This window comes from Phyllobates terribilis, unplaced genomic scaffold (genome assembly GCF_046119375.1).
Source record: "Phyllobates terribilis strain yellow unplaced genomic scaffold, ASM4611937v1 Scaffold_12__6_contigs__length_324123572, whole genome shotgun sequence".
NCBI lineage: Eukaryota > Metazoa > Chordata > Amphibia > Anura > Dendrobatidae > Phyllobates > Phyllobates terribilis.
The window spans coordinates 236,411,256-236,425,027 of record NW_027362772.1 but is presented as its reverse complement, the minus strand read 5'-3'; positions in this window follow the sequence as shown (position 1 = coordinate 236,425,027).

Below are 13,772 nucleotides of genomic sequence, written 5' to 3'. Positions count from 1 at the left end.
GAGTCAACTTTTATCCATGTTAACTGGCTGCAAGTGTGATTTAGTTATTGCCAACACCTGTTAGGTGCCGCAGGTAAGTTACAGGTGCTGTTAATTACACGAATTAGAGAAGCATCACATGATTTTTCAAACAGTGCCAATACTTTTGTCCACCCCCTTTTTTAGGTTTGGTGTGGAATTATATCCAATTTGGCTTTAGGACAATTCTTTTTGTGTTTTTTCATTGGAGACAAATTAAATGAAGATAATAATACCAAAGAATTTGTGATTGCAATCATTTTCAGGAAGAAACTGAGTATTATCTGACAGAATTGCAGGGGCACCAATACTTTTGGCCACCACTGTAGGAGATAAATAATAGACAGGTAATAGATACATAAGATAGATAGATAGATAGATAGATAGATAGATAGATAGATATTAGATATATAATAGATAGATAATAGATAGATTGATGATAGATAGATAGATAATAGATAGATAATAGATAATAGATAGATAGATAATATAGATAGATAATAGATAGGTAATATATATAGATAATAGATAGATAATAGATAAATAGATGGATAGATAGATAATATATATAATATATATAGATAATAGATAGATAATATTGATATATAATAGATAGATAATATAGATAGACACTAGATAGAGAGCTAAAAGATAGATAGCATAGATAGAGAGATAATAGATGGATAGATAATATATAGATAGATGATAGATAGATAATAGATAGATAATATATAGACAGATAATATCGATAGATAATAGATAGATAATATATAGACAGATAATATCGATAGATAATAGATAGATAATATAGATAGATAACTGATAGATAGATAATATAGATATATAAATATAGACCTATTTTCATCATATGGACAAAGTATTTAGCCTCGTACACATTACACCTACTGCAGATTTTCTGACCTCCCATTCTAAATCCATAGGCATGAATATGGAGTTGGTTTCAGCTTTGCATCTCTAACAGCTTCTCCTCTTGTGGGAAGAATTGCAATTTCATCCAGACGAGCATTTGCGAGGTCAGACACTGATGTTTGAGGAGAGGCCGAGCTCTTAATCTCCATTCCACCTCATCCCAAAGTTGTTGGATGGGGTTGTGGTCTGGGCTCTGTGCGGCCGGTCAGGTTCTTCTACCCAACTGCCCTGACCATGTCTGTATGGATCCTGTGCACTGGGCAGTCATGGGGATCAGATAAGAGCTTTCCACAAACTGTTCACACAAAGTCAGAAGCTTCAATTGTCCAAACTGTCTTGTGCTGAAGCACTAAGATTTCCCTTCATTGAAACAAAGGGGCTTAGGCTGACCCCTGAAAAAAAAACCACAGTATTATCCTCCTCCACCAAACTGTGTAGTCGGCACAATGCATTTGGGTGGGTAACATTTTACTGGCATTCACTAAACCCAGACTTGTCCATTACATGTCAGATAAAGAAGTGTGATTCCCCACTCCAGAGAACAAGCTTCCACTGCTCCAGACTATAGTGGTGGTGACTTTACACCACTATATCTAACATTTGGCATTGTGCTCGGTGATGTAAGGCTACATGCAGCCGCTCTGCCATGAAGCTCCTGGTAGGGGCACAGCTTTTGTGCTTCTGTTATTACCAGATGCGGTTTGCACTCTGCTCCTCAGCCCTCAACCCCTCGCTCTGTAATGTTACGGGGTCTCGACTTCATGGCTGAGTTGTTACGGTTCCTTCCACTTCTCAACATATCACTGACAGATGATGGGGGAGGATTCAGGAGGGAAGAAATGTTATGATCTGTCATGATTAGACTGGTGGCTCCTTACAGGACCGGGCTGGAATCAGTGAGCGCTGCACCACCAGCTCTCCTTTGACAAATTTTAATAAAAGCAGTCAGCATGTCGAGGGGCCCAATGTTATACACCAGGGGCAATGGGACTGAATGAGAAACCTGAATGCAACAGTTTCGACGTGTGTCCCAATATCATTGTAGAATGTTTTTGATATATCTCCATCAATTCTGTAGCCATAAAATGTATTAGTTCAGTCTCTTATATGCAGACGTAAAGCTTTGAAGAAGGAATTGGGTCCATGTGTAGTTGCACAGAGAGAACCTACGGAATGTCTGACTCCCGTCTGTATGTATCTATCTCTTTTTATTAGTTCCATGTAGGCGGCCATTCACCCTAACTCATGATAATGTGCTAATATAAGACTTTTTCATCACATATTAAATAAGCGACCTTGATTTTAGAGTAGAAACATCTTATAGCAGATCTTAGTATCAGACTTCGATATAGAAGGAGCTCAGAGGGGGGAGGGGGTTAGGAAATGAAAGAACATACAAATAAAGAAGTAAATAACACCGGTTCGGTGACTGCTACAGTCTTAATAAAACGAGATGATAGAAAATAGAACCAGCGCTGAGATCTGAGAATGATAAACCTTTCAACATTTATGAAGTTGAAGACAAAAGCGCTCATAGAGACTTGAAACATCAGGCTCATAGATGGTAAAATTAAAACCCATAAAATATTCATCCCTTTGTGCCTGGCGTCTGTCAGCCATGCATGGATATGATATATTTCTCTACTGCGGGCTGCAGTTTATTAGCTCTCCGGAATGGATGACGACCAATCTGGTAAACAGTCTACTTGCTGAGTACACAAATAATTTCCATTTCATTACTATGTATTATCTAATACTATATTTGGCAAAGGCTTATAACTTACAGACCAAATAGGGGCATGGATCTTATTTATGGCCTGCTTAAGGACACATTTTTCGATAATTAAGATGATTATTTAATGCTGTTTAATCATAATGTAACAAAACGAGAAGCCAACGAGACAGGCCACCTCCGAGCACATGGAAAGAGGTGGCGGAAAACGCACCGGGATGTAATGTTTATGTGCATCAAGACTTAATGGTATATAGGACTTATGTATTTTCTGCTTCTATAACACATCATCTTCTATTGTATAAAATGCTATAAATATATGTGTATACAGTGCTGGCCAAAAGTATTGGCACCACTGCAATTCTGTCAGATAATACTCAGTTTCTTCCTGAAAATGATTGCAATCACAAATTCTTTGGTACTATTATCTTCATTTAATTTGTCTTCAATGAAAAAACACAAAAAGAATTGTCCTAAAGCCAAATTGGATATAATTCCACACCAAACCTAAAAAAGGGGGTGGACAAAAGTATTGGCACTGTTTGAAAAATCATGTGATGCTTCTCTAATTCGTGTAATTAACAGCACCTGTAACTTACCTGTGGCACCTAACAGGTGTTGGCAATAACTAAATCACACTTGCAGCCAGTTAACATGGATTAAAGTTGACTCAACCTCTGTCCTGTGTCCTTGTGTGTACCACATTGAGCATGGAGAAAAGAAAGAAGACCAAAGAACTGTCTGAGGACTTGAGAAACCAAATTGTGAGGAAGCATGAGCAATCTCAAGGCTACAAGTCCATCTCCAAAGACCTGAATGTTCCTGTGTCTTCCGTGCGCAGTGTCATCAAGAAGTTTAAAGCCCATGGCACTGTGGCTAACCTCCCTAGATGTGGACGGAAAAGAAAAATTGACGAGAGATTTCAATGCAAGATTGTGCTGATGGTGGATAAAGAACCTTGACTAACATCCAAACAAGTTCAAGCTGCCCTGCAGTCCGAGGGTACAACAGTGTCAACCTGTACTATCCATCGGCATCTGAATGAAAAGGGACTGTATGGTAGGATACCCAGGAAGACCCCACTTCTTACCCCGAGACATAAAAAAGCCAGGCTGGAGTTTGCCAAAACTTACCTGAGAAAGCCTAAAACGTTTTGGAAGAATGTTCTCTGGTCAGATGAGACAAAAGTAGAGCTTTTCGGGAAAAAGCATCAACATAGAGTGTACAGGGGAAAAAAAGAGGCATTCAAAGAAAAGAAAACGGTCCCTACAGTCAAACATGGCGGAGGTTCCCTGATGTTTTGGGGTTGCTTTGCAGCCTCTGGCACTGGACTGCTTGACTGTGTGCATGGCATTATGAAGTCTGAAGACTACCACCAAATTTTGCAGCATAATGTAGGGCCCAGTGTGAGAAAGCTGGGTCTCCCTCAGAGGTCATGGGTCTTCCAGCAGGACAATGACCCAAAACACACTTCCAAAAGCACTATAAAATGGTTGGAGAGAAAGCACTGGAGACTTCTAAGGTAGCCAGCAATGAGTCCAGACCTGAATCCCATAGAACACCCGTGGAGAGATCTCAAAATGGCAGTTTGGAGAAGGCACCCTTCAAATATCAGGGACCTGGAGCAGTTTGCCAAAGAAGAATGGTCTACAATTCCAGCAGAGCATTGTAAGAAACTCATTGATGGTTACCGGAAGCGGTTGTTCGCAGTTATTTTGGCTAAAGGTTGTGCAACCAAGTATTAGGCTGAGGGTGCCAATACTTTTGTCTGGCCCATTTTTGGAGTTTTGTGTGAAATGATCAATGATTTGGTTTTTGCTTCATTCTCTTTTGTGTTTTTTCCTTGGAAGCAAATTAAATGAAGATAATAATACCAAAGAATTTGTGATTGCAATCATTTTCAAGAAGAAACTGAGTATTATCTGACAGAATTGCAGGGGTGCCAATACTTTTGGCCACCACTGTATATCTAGCATTCAGAATTAAAGAGAAAAATCTATTTTAACACGCATTCAATTTCTAGCAATTTTTGTTATTTTTGTATTATTTTGTTATTTTTATTGTAATATTATATTATATTTTATGCTTCATGTCTGAATTAAATGAGAAGATTCACTATCTCCTTTTTAGTCATATGCCATTTTCTCTAGAGATGAGAGAATATACTTGCATGAATTCAACCCACATAATGCAAGAACTGAATTCAACACAAATATTGCAAGATTATGCATTCACCAAATTGCGGATTTTTTGTAATTTGCTCCCACTGGGCCATCATTTTTCTGAATCATAAAGGGTCATCAAGGGGTTAAAAAAATTATAACTCACCTGTTCAGTCCCTCTGTTCCTCACTGTCATCCGTCCTGTCCCCTGGGACATTTCCGCACATATCAGTTCAAGTTCACAGCGCAAAATTGTCCTGGGCATCATCGGAGCCAGAAGTCCCCGTCTAGCATGAATAAGGCCTGTTTCATCATAAATCATGTCAGTAGTGCAGGAGCTCCAGCAGCTGCTGAGCATATGACGCGCCCCCTGGGCCATGGGGTACTCGGTGACAGGCCGGTCGTTGTTAGGGGAGATGTCACAGTGGCGGTTACCTGGTCCATGACCCAGAGTGGTCAATCAAAAAGGGGAATATTTACTGAGGAATTAATAAAGTTTTCATATAAAGTTCGTGACGCCACCTGTGGTATGCGGCCAAAGGGGGCCGCCGCTGCGGAGCAGGTCCTCTGGAGCTCATGTTAGTGCAGCAGAGTTGGTTTAGCTCTCCACAGGTAGAGCTTAGCTCCAGGGCAATGTAGATGTTGTAGATGATATAGGTGATGCTGGGCGTTGTAGTGCAGGGGTGATCGCAGATAATAATCACAGAGACAGTGGGGTGCAGTCTTCCGAGTTTACTCACAGTTGTTAAGTTCCTCAGGTTGCACTGTCCAGCTTACAGCCTCCCACATCGCCCTGCTTTCACCGGGCAGGTGTTCAGCAATCCCTCTGGTAGTTCAAGAGTGCCTGACAGGACCCCTTTCTATGTGCCTTCCTCAGTCGTCTTCCTGCACTGGCTCTCGCCCTCCTGCCCTGTGCCTCACAATCAGTGTCCCAATCCGGTAGCCTCGGGTCTTGTCGGGCGACCTGCAGTCCCCTGGACCCTCTGTGGCCACCTTCTCGGCGATGTAATTGTGGTTGTGGCCACTGCACCTTGCAAGTACAGTTTCTAGCTGAGCCTTGTAGTTCTCCATTAGTTTAGGAACTGGTCCCCTCTGTGGCTTGATCCCTCCACACCAGGTAGATTCGGGCGTACGGGTGGCCTCCAGCACTGCCCGTACCCCTATGATCCCTTCGTTCCTCTTGGAGCCTTCCTTCCTACTTCTCTCCTCTCTTCTCTCCTTCTCCTCCTTGGCCTCTATGCTAGTCCCACTCTGGGGCAGAGCTCGTGCAGAGCCCCTGCTCCCCTCACGTTCCTCCTCCAACTGACCACACTCTCTCAAGATGGCTTCCCATTTTATACAACTCCTTCACAAGTGCTCCCCTGATCTTCTTACTCCACCCACACCCGCTACATGGTTCCCCTTCACCTGGTTCCCCTCCACTCCAGCCAGGGACTGTGCTCTCCCTTAGGAGCAATCTTGCCCTGCCCTACTGAAGTGGATGTGCTGGATGCAGGTGTTAGGGTCCCGGGCAGCACTCTATCCTTACCTGAGAGTGGGATACCACACCTCTGGGTGAGATGCAGTACCTCTGTGGCGACTGAACCCGCAGGGGCGCCACACATACACTGATGAGCAAAAGGATAACAATGTTTTAAACTTTTGTCTTTCAGCCTCCATAACTCACCATCCACTGCTGCTTTGAACGTGAGACTACCATCATTTTATAGATGATCATCTTGGCTATCTCATAGATAAATTTAACTTGCTACTATTTAGCATATGATTAGTTATGCAGATTCTTGTCATGTCATTGCATTGTTACTGTTTTGCTCCTGGTGGTGGAAAAATCTTTTGTTTCCTGTATTCTACTAAATACAACCTGTTCTCACATACCCTAATAGCTCAGTGTGTTATTAGGTTGATTCCCAAGCGAAAGGTCACTGGTTCGAATTGAGGAGCAGCAGTGAATAAGATTTCCCAAGAAAAGAGAAACAGCATCATCTAGCTCATCAATAGCGGTCTCTTGGCCAAGAAAATTGCCAAATTGCCTCATGCGAGTGCCATGACAGTTGTAAGATTACAGATTAAAGTCCTTCCATCCATTCAAAAACCGAGAGGTAGACATCCAGGCAAAATATCAGAGTCAACAAGTCAGCTCATCCCAAGGTCTATCAGTTCTGGCACAACAAACGCAGCAAAGGAGGTGACTCGTATGCTTCACAATAGTGAGATCACATATGTCCATGCAAGCACCGTGTGACGCATGGTACGCAAGATGGAATAGTGGCTCGAGAAGAGGTGAAAAAGCCTAGACTTCAATATCATCATAAAAAGCATTGGCTCGAGTTTGCAAAAGAGTCTGAAAAGTGAACAGTAGAAGATTGGAAATGGCTGATTTGGAGCAATGCAATGAAAGTCATCAGACTAAGCTCTGATGGGTGCAAATGAGTCTGGAAGAAACAAAGGAAAAAGAGGTTAACAGATCAAGAAATTGAAGGAACTGTCAAATTTGGTGCAGGAAGCCTGATGATATGGGGTTGTTTCATAGCCAAAGGCATTGGATGCTTGACCAGGATCGATGGTGGTCTCAATGCTGAGCTATATGTGAGTATCCTACAAGACAAGTTACTTCATACACTCGAGTACTATGAGTATGAAAAGCACAACATAGTGTTCCAGCAGGACAATGACCCAAAGCATGTCATTGTCCTGCCACAGTCCCCAGACCTTAACCAATTGAACACTTTTGGGTAGAGATGAAGAAAACACTGTATACATACCCAAGTGAGTCGACAAGCATGCATCAACTTTAGGAATGAGTAGAAGAGACTTGGGATCAGATTTCAGTCAAGACATGTTATAATCTGATCGAAAGCATGCCCAGAATGATTAAGGTAGTATAGAAAGCCAAAGGTGGATTTACAAAATACTAACAAAATAATAAAAATTTAAATTTAGATTTTTAGGAGCAAAACAGTAAAAATGCAGTGACAAGACAATAATTTGAAAACTAATCATATGCTAAATAGTTGCAAGTCAAATTTATGTATGAGATAACCAAAATGATAGTCTATAAAATGATGGTAGTCTCACTTTCGAAGCAGTAGTTGAAGGTGAGATATGGAGTCTGAAAGGCAAAAGTTCAAAACATTGTTACCCTTTTGCTCCTCAGTGTATATGTCCCTGACTTGATTTATGATGAGCTCACAGGACTGGTGACATGACAGGATCGTTTACTCCTATGATAAAACAATTCAGGAAATGTGTTACCTCAGGCAGGGAAATTTGTTACCTCACAAAACAGCAATTGTGAACCTGTGCTGCTTCATCTGTATACTCACTTATCATAAGTGACTTATGCTATCTCTCCTGGCCAGGAGCTGTAGTATGTGCTGCCATGATTTTGACACAGTCATTACACAGTACACAGCAGGGGCACATTAATAAGATTATCTCAGCACAGGAACATTTTTTTACATGAAAAAAAAAGGAACAAGTCCTCTCACCTTGAGGGGTGTGGAGTGTGTGCAATCCCGCATGGATTCAATCAGAGCAGCTGTGAAGAGGACTAGGAAAAAATACAAAATGATCCAGCAGGAACTGCTAAAAAGTTAGTAAAACATAGCTTTTATTTAGCCTTTAAAACATAATACTCCACCATATGTTGGCATTAGTGCACAATAAGAGTTACGATCTACAGTCATGGCCAAAAGTTTGAAAATGACACCAAAATTATATTTTCACATGATCTGCTGGCCTCTGGTTTTTATTAGTGTTTGTCTGATGTTTATATCACATACAGAAATATAATTGCAATCATATTATGAGTACCAATAGGTTATATTGACAGTTAGAATGAGTTAATGCAGCAAGTCAATATTTGCAGTGTTGCCCCTTCTTCTTCAAGACCTCTGTAATTCTCCCTGGCATGCTCTCAATCAACTTTTGGACCAAATCCTGACTGATAGCAGTCCATTCTTGCATAATCAATGCTTGCATTTTGCCAGAATTTGTTGGTTTTTGTTTGTCCACCCGTCTCTTGATGATTGACCACAAGTTCTCAATGGGATTAAGATCTGGGGAGTTTCCAGGCCATGGACCCAAAATCTCTATTTTTGTTCCATGAGCCATTTAGTTATCACCTTTGCTTTATGGCAAGGTGCTCCATCATGCTGGAAAAGGCATTGTTGGGCGCCAAACTGCTCTTGGACGGTTGGGAGAAGTTGCTCTTGGAGGACATTCTGGTACCATTCTTTATTCATGGCTGTGTTTTTAGGCAAGACTGTGAGTGAGCCGATTCCCTTGGCTGAGAAGCAACCCCACACATCAATGGTTTCAGGATGCTTTACAGTTGGCATGAGACAAGACTGGTGGTAGCGCTAACCTCTTCTTCTCCGAATAAGCAGTTTTACAGATGTCCCAAACAATCGAAAAGGGGATTCATCTGAGAAAATGACTTTGCCCCACTCCTCAGCAGTCCACTCCCTGTACCTTTTGCAGAATATCAGTCGGTCCCTGATGTTTTTTCTGGAGAGAAGTGGCTTCTTTGCTGCCCTCCTTGAAACCAGCCCTTGCTCAAAGAGTCTCCGCCTCACAGTGCGTGCAGAAGCACTCACACCAGCCTGCTGCCATTCCTGAGCAAGCTCGGCACTGCTGGTAGTCCGATCCCGCAGCTGAAACAGTTTTAAGATACGGTCCTGGCGCTTGCTGGTCTTTCTTGGGCACCCTGGAGCCTTTTTGACAACAATGGAAGCTCTCTCCTTGAAGTTCTTGATGATGCGATAGATTGTTGACTGAGGTGCAATCTTTGTAGCTGCGATACTCTTCCCTGTTAGGCCATTTTTGTGCAGTGCAATGATGGCTGCACGTGTTTCTTTAGAGATAACAATGGTTAACTGAAGAGAAACAATGATACCAAGAACCAGCCTCCTTTTAAAGTGTCCAGTGATGTAATTCTTACTTAATCATGACTGACTGATCTCCAGCCCTGTCCTCATCAACACCCACACCTGTGTTAATGGATCAATCACTAAAACGATGTTAGCTGCTCCTTTTAAGGCAGGACTGCAATGATGTTGAAACATGTTTAAGGGGTTAAAGTTCATTTTCTGGGCAAATATTGACTTTGCAAGTACAGTAATTGCTGTTAAGCTGATCACTCTTTGACATTCAGGAGTATATGCAAATTGCCATTACAAAAAATGAAGCAGTAAACTTTAGAAAAACTTTTCGACGTTAGTCTTAATCATGGTCTGATTCTTAGCACTATCATTTTGTATTTTTTCCTATTTTTTTACATATCCAATTGTGGAACTAATTATTATTCAAAGATCTATTAATTGAAATGTACTTTGTTCATTGGACAGCCCCTTTAATGATGTTTTTAAAAAGTAGAAAAAATCCTTTAAAATCTACAGAGATGAACAGTTCTATTGTGGAGGTTTCACCAATTTAAGAAACACCAGGTAACTGCTTTCCTCCAAATTAAAGATGTCCGAGTGCATGCAAAGAAGCTAATTAACCAAATTTGCTAATCTGGTTGAAAAACTTCACTCAGAGACTGAACTATGCAAAATGGCATACTTTATTACGTAGACTGGGGTTATATAGTATTCTACTTCTAAGTGGGATTAGTAAAATTCATTGCTCTTTCTGATAACTTTGCACACTGCAATTTGCTTATCCATGCATCTCCTGGTCACAGTAATGCCTTAGGAATTCTGATGGGAGGGGAAAAGTCATCTCTCAGCGCCATCTTTGCCAACTCGACAAGAATCTCTCTGTTATCAGCCATGCACATGCATACAGTACAGACCAAAAGTTTGGACACACCTTCTCATTTAAAGATTTTTCTGTATTTTCATGACTATGAAAATTGTACATTCACACTGAAGGCATCAAAACTATGAATTAACACATGTGGAATTATATACTTAACAAAAAAGTGTGAAACAACTGAAAATATGTCTTATATTCTAGGTTCTTCAAAGTAGCCACCTTTTGCTTTGATGACTGCTTTGCACACTCTTGGCATTCTCTTGATGAACTTCAAGAGGTAGTAACCGGAAATGGTTTTCACTTCACAGGTGTGCCCAGTCAGGTTTAATAAGTGGGATTTCTTGCCTTATAAATGGGGTTGGGACCATCAGTTGTGTTGTGCAGAAGTCTGGTGGATACACAGCTGATAGTCCTACTGAATAGACTGTTAGAATTTGTATTATGGCAAGAAAAAAAAAGCAGCTAATAAAAAAAAACGAGTGGCCATCATTACTTTAAGAAATGAAGGTCAGTCAGTCTGAAAAATTGGGCTAACTTTTAAAGTGTCCCCAAGTGCAGTTGCAAAAACCATCAAGCGCTACAAAGAAACTGGCTCACATGACGACTGCCCCAGGAAAGGAAGACCAAGATTCACCTCTGCTTCTGAGGATAAGTTTATCTGACTCACCAGCCTCAGAAATCGCAGGTTAACAGCAGCTCAGATTAGAGACCAGGTCAATGCCACACAGAGTTCTATCAGCATACATATCTCTACAACAACTGCTAAGAGGAGACTTTGTACAGCAGGCCTTCATGGTAAAATAGCTGCTAGGAAACCACTGCTAAGGACAGGCAAGAGGCAGAAGAGACTTGTTTGGGCTAAAGAACACAAGGAATGGACATTAGACCAGTGGAAATCTGTGCTTTGGTCTGATAAGTCCAAATTTGAGATCTTTAGTTCCAACCACCATGTCTTTGAGCGACGCAGAAAAGGTGAAAGGATGGACTCTACATGCCTGGTTCCCACCGTGAAGCATGGAGGAGGAGGTGTGATGGTGTGGGGGTGCTTTGCTGGTGACACTGATGGGGATTTATTGAAAATTGAAGGCATACTGAACCAGCATGGCTACCACAGCATCTTGCAGCGGCATGCTATTCCATCCGGTTTGCGTTTAGTTGGACCATAATTTATTTTTCAACAGGACAATGACCCCAAACACACCTCCAGGTTGTGTAAGGACTATTTGACCAAGAAGGAGAGTGATGGGGTGCTACGCCAGATGACCTGGCCTCCACAGTCATCAGACCTGAACCCAATCGAGATGGTTTGGGGTGAGCTGGACCGCAGAGTGAAGGCAAAAGGGCCAACAAGTGCTAAGCATCTCTGGGAACTCCTTCAAGATTGTTGGAAGACCATTTCCGGTGACTACCTCTTGAAGCTCATCAAGAGAATGCCAAGAGTGTGCAAAGCAGTCATCAAAGCAAAAGGTGGCTACTTTGAAGAACCTAGAATATAAGACATATTTTCAGTTGTTTCACACTTTTTTGTTAAGTATATAATTCCACATGTGTTAATTCATAGTTTTGATGCCTTCAGTGTGAATGTACAATTTTCATAGCTATGAAAATACAGAAAAATCTTTAAATGAGAAGGTGTGTCCAAACTTTTGGTCTGTACTGTACGTCATTCCCAGGAAATCATTTAGTTGTTCGTGTCTACAATAAAAACAGAAGCTGTTAGTTATATATTCATTAACTATTAACATAATCCATGTGCATATACACATTTTCATACATACATACACATAGATTATTCCATCATCTCTTTATTAATTCACACTGATTAGGTAGTCTATTAAAAGAAACTAATTGATTTTCTATAATATATATATTTTACCTTGATAGACCCCCCCCCTAAAATCAATTATTTGCTTTTAATATCCATATGCTAAAAATCAGAGGGGGAGAAGGAATTGACCCTATGTTAAGGCTATTCTGGAACCCTACGATGGGACGGGCTCCCCGTTCCTTTTAGACGGATCAACCGACGTTCCTAAATCTAGCTCAAACAAAGACCTACAGATCCTAAAAGATCTAGTGACTGGGTAATCGAGGGCCACCCCTATCACAGAAATAAGGATATTAACTTTACAAACTCATTTACGTCCGGTAACCTCTCTGGTACAACACCTTTGTTCTAAGGGGAGCTGTTTGTTCATAGGCCTCTTCGCTAGATTCTTCGGACAGGTACTGCTGCACCTACTGTTTTGGCAATTAACCTCTTGACACAGGGAATCACACAGATTAGCAATACACTAATTAGAATTATCACACTTAGTAAAATAATTCCCCTTGGATAAACCAACTCTTCCAATCTCTTATCCAAGAAAAATATCTATCCCAGGGATCAGTCACACCTGAATTCCTTTCCAGTTCTTCACTTAAATCTGTCAATTTTTTTTTGAGAGCCTTAGTAACTTTCCCCGTGAGGCCGGTATTGTCTGGGATATAAGTACAACAATGCTCACCTATCATTTTGCATACCCCTCCTTTTTCTGCAAGTAACATATCCAGAGCTATTCTGTTTTGGAAGGCGATGGTAGATGTGGGTGCTAGTTGGTCAGCTATCCCTTGTAAGGCATCTTTGGTGTAATTGACAAATCTTTGTTGGTTATAATATATGTAATTTATCCAACCTACGTTCTTGTTAACGGTTATTATGGGTATTATGGACTTAAATTCCGCCTTCACTTGGTCTCGAGCATTGAATTCATCTGGCACCCCCTTAGGCACTCCGAGAACATAAATATATATATATATATGTGGGTCAAAACTGCCTTTGGGGTTAACTTCTCTCTTGGCCCTGTACGTACCTGCAAACGCAGCCTTTATTTCCTCTTTGGATTCCTGAGACTCAGATATAAGGTAAACAGTAGTGTTGAGCGAACATGCTCGACACTGCTCGGTACTCGCCCGAGCATCATGCTACTCGGGATGTTCGGCGAGCACCGAGCATTTCCGGGTTACTCGGGCGGTAGCTCGGGTCTCCGCCCTGCATGTTTGGCGCTCTTTACAGAGCCAATGAACATGCAGGGATTGCCAGCCAGTCACTGTAATGCCGCAGCCATGTTGTTTGTGGGCATTACAGTGATTGGCTGGCCGCACAGCGTCACCTCGAGTATTTAAAACCG